We start from the raw sequence: 8241 nt of genomic DNA, 5'->3' as shown, positions 1-8241 counted from the left end.
TTACATTGTCGCAACGCATGCTTATTTGGGTTAAGGCAAAAAACGTCGGTTGTTTGCGTGCGCGAAAAAAACGTAGTGCGGTTTTATTAGGTTGGCTTATCACGAGGGATTTATATGAAATTTGTGCTGGCAACAATCACAGATAAATCCCTCACGTCAGCTGAAAAGGGGTGCCAAAACAATGTGCCACCCTACAAGAATACTGACTATCATATGACTATCATCTGATTGTCAGCAATGTCAACCTAACGATCAGCGCCTCATACAAACTTTCTATCACAAACTTAAGGGGACTTGCGCAAATGTGATGTAAACAACTGTGTACGTGTGAGTTTTTGTTCCCTTCTTATACACCAACATCGCCTACTGATTAAGTATATAGCCGTACTGCTCACTCTCATTCCTTTTCCTGGATCAGTGCTGACTCTCTAACTAGATATCAGGTTTGACTGTTATACTATCATAAATGACCATTGTTATATTCCGCCAAAAATGAAACAATGCTTTTTGCTTTTTATTTACTTTATTTCATTACGTTTTTAATTTTGTACGTGATAAAAGCATAATTGTTTCTTATTTGTTTAAAATAAATAGTTTTATAAGAATTCGAGTTCAGAATGTTCAATTTAAATTCAGAAAATAACAAAACAACAGAAGAGCGCTTTCCTCATGCGGAAACACATTTAAAAATTAATCACCACTAACCACTATTATTTTTCGCGTTACAATTTTTTGAGTGCGCCCCATACATTCCGACAGCTTTTGGTATTTTTTAATATTATTTTCGATTTTGTTCTTTTAGCATGGAGCTTTGAAATGCTCTCTTTTTCATTTTTTAAACTTATTTTTTATATGGTTTTCGTCGGTTGAAAATGGCGGAATTAAAAAATAACAAAACAACCGTGATAATCATTTGATTGTCATATGACAGTCAGTAGTGACAACATGATTAAATCGGATAAACTGTTCTCGCATACATAAAATTCCGTTGAGAATTATGTATCTGTCTCACATGCATACTGGTATCTGCTGTATGTTCTTTTGTTCTGTACCAGGTGTCCGAAGCTTTCCCAGTTTGAGTCCTTTTTCATGATTATAGGCTGTCGTTGGGAACATGCGGACATGCGCGAGCGATCAAAGGAACATACATAAATTTGAGTATCAATGTTTACGTCATCGCAGGATCAGCATTGTCAATTACAAGTGTGAGTGTATTAGTAAAATTATCAGCGTTTCTTGTAGGGCAGCTCAAACGAAAAACGGGCCATAAATTTCGGCAAACTTTCCCTACAAGAATACTGACTATCATCTGATTGTCAGCAATGTCAACCTAACGATCAGCGCCTCATACAAACTTTCTATCACAAACTTAAGGGGACTTGCGCAAATGTGATGTAAACAACTGTGTACGTGTGAGTTTTTGTCTCCTTATACACCAACATGGCCTACTGATTAAGTATATAGCCGTACTGCTCACTCTCATTCCTTTTCCTGGATCAGTGCTGACACTCTAACTATCAAAAAGTGTCATAAATGATAGTTTACTGTAGATATCAGGTTTGACTGTTATACTATCATAAATGACCATTGTTATATTCCGCCAAAAATGAAACAATACTGTTTGCTTTTTATTTACTTTATTTCATTACGTGATAAAAGCATACGTGTTTTTTATTTGTTTAAAATAAATAGTTTGTTACGGTCTGCTGCTACGGTCTACGGCTACGATCCACTTGGGAGCGTATTCGCGCGAACACACCTAGTGATGTGGCGAAAGTTGCGATAAAAATTATCGAAAAACAAGGAAAAAGACAGATGGGCGATCACTAGCGAAAATTGCCATGAGTTTCCGCCAAGATAAAAAAGTGGAAGGGTGGAAAAATTTTGGTGATCACAAAACATCCTCGCCGGCTGTGAACATACGCAAGTAATTGTCCAGGAACTAGGAAAGAGTCGATAGCGCAAAGCACCGAAACCGTTCTTTCCGACAAATCTCGTTTCTGTGCGTCTATTTTGGGTGGTAATAAACTCTGCACCGATTGTGTTGTGTGGACACAAGTTCCAGTTGAAGTAGGTCGGCGTTCGCAGTCACACTTAGTGAGATAAACCTCTTCCTCTACGTTTACGAAGAACACTACCACCTGCGGAAAAGCGTCCGACACCACCTCCGCCTCCAGGGCCACCAGTACGCTGCCGCGTAATACAATCAACGTCAAAGAGCCAAGTCATCCGGCTCATACATGGTAGTGCGAAGCTTTATCGCCACCCGGTTACCTCGATCCAAAGCGCCCACCACCACCAACGGCGCCTACTATTATCACGGGCATCACAGTAGTAACTCCCCCAACCCTTCCATTAGCGCCAACCACGAGCGCAACAACCACCAGACGTACCGCCACCACCAGCTGCTACGCACACAGCGGGGCAGTGAACATAGGCCTGCGGCCACTAATGTTAACACCTACAACAGGCGGTACCACCGACAACAATACTAGCCGCATCTTTATCAGCTACGTCCATACCGGCTATAACAATACTAGCGCAACCCTATCCGCTACGACTATAACGGCTACAACAATACTAGCCGCATCTTTATCAGCTACGACCATAACGGCTACAACAATACTAGCCGCATCTTTATCAGCTACGACCATACGGGCTACAATGACAACCACAGGGCAGCGAACATAGGCCTGCGGCCAGGCCAATTGCGACAACGAATATCAGCGGTTAAAGTGGTGAGTTCGTTCCAATACTGAACTAAATATATGTATGTGTAGCCTCAACCTTGTTCTTTAGCGGGCTGCATCCACTTGTAGTAAAGTTAACGTATTATACCATGCAAAAAAAAAAAGTAGACGTAATGTAAAGTGAAGTAAGGAGGTTTAATCAACTTAGAAGCATAAAAAAAAAGAAGAAAAAAAAAAAACAAAACATATCTTAATGGTCATAGGTAGGCAATTTGTACTGCCCGTGAAACAAAAAAAAAGTTTCAGGTATTAAAAGTTGCTTTGCGTTACAGTAAAATTTTACTATTACCTTTTAATTAATACAATTGTTGTGGATATGTTTTTGGAATGAGCAAAAGGTGTTGATATTGTTTCTGTAAGGAATAAAGTTTTATTGGTAATTAAAGTTCAATTGCATTATCAGTTAAAACGCATTAAATTTATATTAAGGGATGTAATTAACGAGTAATGCAGATTAACTGACATTATCAACAAAAAAATATATATATACTATTTCTATAATCTTTATCAGTAAACTGTTAAATTTAGTGATAATGTAAGTTACAGTACATGCAAATTTTTATTGCTTACTGCCATCTTACTAACTGCAGCATGCCCGTGTAAATTGTGAATAATTAATATGGCATCTACTTTATTGCTTTTTTTTTCATTATCAACCTCAACTCAAGAAGTGAATGCATTGTCGGGTTTAACTTACAAATCATAAAATTTGCAGTGGAACTTAAATTGCTTCATTCTACATGAATTTATGTCAAAAATAAATTTATACATATTAAAGTAATATTATTATATACATACATGAAACCTTTCAAATCTGAATTATTTTCTTTGTTCTTTCATTTTATTATTTTAATTTTATTTTATATTTGACTGAGTTGAGCTAAACACAAAGCAATACCAGCACTGACTGGTACATGCAAAACCGTTTTCGTTTCACCTGAACAAGTAAAACGATTTCATTAATTTCACTATTAATTTAAAAGTTCACTTTTGCCTGAACAGGTAAAACGATGTCGTTAGTTTTACTATAAATTTAAAAATTCACGTTTTACCTGAACATGTAAAACGATTTCGTAAATTTTACCATAAATTTAAAAGTTCACGTTCTACCTGAACAGGTAAATGATTTCGTTAATTTTTCTATGAATTTAAAAGTTCACGTTTCACTTGAACATGTAAATGATTTCGTTAATTTTTCTGTGAATTTTAAAAGTTCACGTTTTACTTGAACATGTGAAACAATTTCTTCGAGGAGTATGATTTACCCCAAATTTAGTCTTAGTTGCGTTTATAACAATTTTCTTAGTACATAGTACATATTAGTGTCATCATACTATGTGTTATACCGAATTGATGTTTTGTTAAACTCAAAATAAGTCGACTACAGCAACATATTAATTTTGTAAGGGGGCCCCAATTATCGGAAGTTGTATCCAAACTGTACAGCCCTAAGATAGGTTTGTGAATGAAAAGAGAAAGGGCATTTAACCAAATTTCTACTTTGTATGTAATCTATCTACTATTCATAAGCACATTTATTTACAATTTTTTTTGCACCAAGCGCTTATAACCCTTGTCAAAAAAAGGAGGTGACATAAATATAGGTATAGCTTTAAATATTTCTTTCATAGCATACATACTTTAGTAATAATGATATCTGAATAAACTTGTAATTAGAATGGGAATGCTGGCGTCTACATTTATTTAGAAGGCACTTAGGTAAATCAGGTAAGGGGCCACCGAAATTTAGGTGCGTCGGTGGCCATCGATTTTGAGGGTGGGTCATGCACCGGGCGTCGCAACAACACCCGCGGCGCCCCTTTATATATTCGGCCCTTTATGTTTATTTTCCTTTTGGTTCTTTTATTTTAATTTCAGCATTTTTTTTTCTCTTTGATTTTCATCGTTTGGTAACCGGTCATGTCCGGTTCGGTAATTTTTGTTGCGTTTAGTTTCTTTTTTGAATTTGAATTTAAATCTTTGAATGTCAACGGTCTGTCCGTGACATCCGGTTCTGCCGGATGTTGTTTTATTTTGAATTATAAGCGTTTTGAGTCGGTCTCCGCGCTTCTGTCGGTTTTTTTTTTAAATTTGACAGTTGAGTTTTTGAATAGGCATGATAGGAACTTTTCTCTGTTTATGGCGCAGGAACAGTAAGGTTGGCAAGGACCCGCCCCAGCCGACAATGACTAGCCACTGTGCACCACCACATCATGCCGACCGCCTTCCTTACTGCTTCCACCGATAATGCGAAACCATAAAAATTTTTATAAGAATTCGAATTCAGAATGTTCAATTTAAATTCAGAAAACTACAAAACAACAGAAGAGCGCTTTCCTCATGCGGAAACATATTTAAAAATGAATCACCACTAACCACTATTATTTTTCGCGTATAAATTTTTTGATTGCGCCCCACACATTCCGACAGCTTTTGGTATTTTTTAATATTATTTTAGATTTTTTTTCTTTTAGCATGGAGCTTTGAAATGATCTTTTTTTCATTTCTTAAACTTATTTTTTATATGGGTTTCGTCGGTTGAAAATGGCGGAATTTAAAAAATAACAAAACAACCTTGATAATCATTTGATTGTCATATGACAGTCAGTAGTGACAACATGATTAAATCGGATAAACTGTTCTCGCATACATAAAATTCCGTTGAGAATTATATATCTGTCTCACATGCATAATGGTATCTGCTGTATGTTCTTTTGTTCTGTACCAGGTGTCCGAAGCTTTCCCAGTTTGAGTCCTTTTTCATGATTATAGGCTGTCGTTGGGTACATGCGGACATGCGTGAGCGAACAAAGGAACATACAGAAATTTTAGTATCAATGTTTACGTCATCGCAGGATCAGCATTGTCAATTACAAGTGTGAGAGTATTAGTAAAACTATCAGCGTTTCTTGTAGGGTTTAGTTTGACCTACAACTGTAGAAATGCGTTCAAAAACTTTTGGAAAAGAGACAAAATCACTTGTTTTAGTGTAAATATATTTAGTTCGAAGGCGAAATGTAACTATTATTTCCCATTCACAAGTTATCACTAAAAACAGGTTTTGTAAATATGAAGTCCCGATGAAACCAGTCGATTTTGATCACAAAACCTGAAACGTCAGACATGTTAAGGCAAGGTGCACACGAGGCTACGCGTCATAGACACTGCAGGGGACATTTGTACGCTTTGATGCCGAACGCATGTATTTGAATGGAGAGCTGCATACGAGGCGTCAGCTGCATGAAAGCGACAAATAATGAAATTTTCGGGTAGCTAAGCGCACAGCAATGTTGGTCGCTGACCGTACGTACGCTTGAAAAAAAGGAAGAACAAGATGTTTGTTTACATTTTTTGTATGCAAATTTGTGTAATTAGTTAAAAAATGTTACTTTAGTGTAAAAGTTACTAGCAAAAGTGCGTGAAAGGTATATTACCAAAGCGAGAAAGAGTATTAAACACCACAACAGCTTGGTTATACATTGTTGAAGCGTTTAAAAGGCTAAAAAGTGTTGAAAACTAGAAATCATAATTTACAAAGGCACGGGAATGTAAACAACATTTAACACCTATTTTCCCTTGGTTTGGGGGACGGATATAGCTGAAGAAATTTAATTTTTTATTTTTTTTCAATAATTGTTTGCTTTTTGTAGCGACGCTCGAAAGTAGCTTCGTGTGCAGATCTTGAGGCGTAGAGGAATTGTAGCTATATGAAATATCTTGTACGCGTAGCCTCGTGTGCACCTTGCCTAAGATTACCTCTATCCACTACATGATGTTAACTATAATTCTGTTAGGGTCTGCTGCTACGGTCTACGGTTACGGTCCACTTGGGAGCGTATTCGCGCGAACACACCTAGTGATGGGGCGAAAGTTGCGATAAAAAGTATCGAAAAACAAGGAAAAGAACAGACCGGCCATCACTAGCGAAAATTGCCATGAGTTTCCGGCAAGAAGAAAAAGAGAAAAGGGTGAAAAATTGCGTGAGCGAAATTTCGGCGACCCTACAATTATACAAACGGGATATATAACATCTAGGGGCATAACTTCAGCAGCAAAGGCGTCAAGTTCTGCCAATATACTGCTTTAGTAACCTTACTGCTCACTTCGCATCCCCAACGATACTCAACTTACTGCTTGGTAACCTCATTGCTCACTGCGCATCCCCTACGATACTCAACTAATCACAAAACATCCTCGCCGGCTGTGCGCGTAAGCAGGTGATTGTCCAGAAACTAGGAAAGAGTCGATAGCGCAAAGCACCGAAACCTTTCTTTCCGACAAATCTCGTTTCCACGCGTCTATTTTGGGTGGTAATACACCTTGCACCGGTTGTGTTGCGTGGACACAAGATCCAGTTGAAGTAGGTCGGCGTTCGCAGTCACACCTAGTGAGATAAACCACTTCCTCTACGTTTACAAATAACCCTACCATCTGCGGAAAAGTGTCCGACTCCACCTCTGCCTCCAGGGCCAGCAGAACGCTGCCGCGTAATAAAATCAACGTCAAAGAGCCAAGTCATCCGGCTCGTAAAGGGTAGCACGAAGCTTTATCGCCACCCGGTTCACTCGGTTACCTCGACCCAAAGCGCCAACCACCACCAACGGCGCCTACTATTATCACGGGCACCACCGACAACAATATTAGCGCAACCCTATCAGCTACGACCATAACGGCTACAACAATACTAGCCGCATCCTTACCAGCTACGACTATACCGGCTATGACAATGCTAGCGCAACCCTATCAGCTACGACCATAACGGCTACAACAATACTAGCCGCATCCTTATCAGCTACAACTATACCGGCTATGACAATGCTAGCGCAACCCTATCAGCTACGACCGTACGGACTACAACAATACCAGCTACAATAACAACCACAGGGCAGCGAACACAGGCCTGCGGCCATCCCAATTGCGACAACGAATATCAGCGGTTGAAGCGGTGAGTTCGTTCCAATACTGAACTAAATATACGTATTTGTAGTCTCAACCTTGTTCTTTAAAAATTTTTTTTTTGACTCTGCAACAACATATATTGTTAATATACAGACATATTCAACTTCAAGGCTATCACCCTAGTATAGAATCTTAACACGTAATACATTCATACATGCATAGACCTAAGTTAAAGAGACCAAGCTGCATCCATTTGTAGTAAAGTTAACTTATTAGACCATGCAAAAAAAAAAAAAAGTAGACGTAACGTAAAGTTAAGTAGATAGGTTTAATTAACTTAGAAGCAAAAAAAAAAAAAAAAACAATACCCAGCACTTACTGGTAAATGCAAAACAGTTTACCTTTTACCTGAACATGTAAAACGGTTTCATTAATTTTACCATAAATTTAAAAGGTCACGTTTTACCTGAACATGTAAACGATTTCGTTAATTGTTCTATGAATTTAAAAGTACCCGTTTTACCTGAACATGTAAAACGATTCCGTTAATTTTCCTATAAATTTAAAAGTGATGTTTTACTTGTGTATAAAA

At 37.9% G+C, this 8241-nt stretch overlaps 1 protein-coding gene across 1 annotated transcript in view; it reads right to left on the bottom strand.

Moving 5' to 3' along the window:
• The window catches only part of LOC137254521 (exosome complex component RRP43-like), an 89140-nt gene that overhangs the window by 72265 nt on the left and 8634 nt on the right, over nt 1-8241 (bottom strand). The gene's annotated exons all lie outside the window — the stretch shown is intronic.

The sequence above is a fragment of the Eurosta solidaginis genome, chromosome 5 (assembly GCF_040869045.1).
Source record: "Eurosta solidaginis isolate ZX-2024a chromosome 5, ASM4086904v1, whole genome shotgun sequence".
In the NCBI taxonomy this organism is placed as follows: Eukaryota; Metazoa; Arthropoda; class Insecta; order Diptera; family Tephritidae; genus Eurosta; species Eurosta solidaginis.
This window is presented reverse-complemented; position numbering and strand designations above follow the sequence as displayed.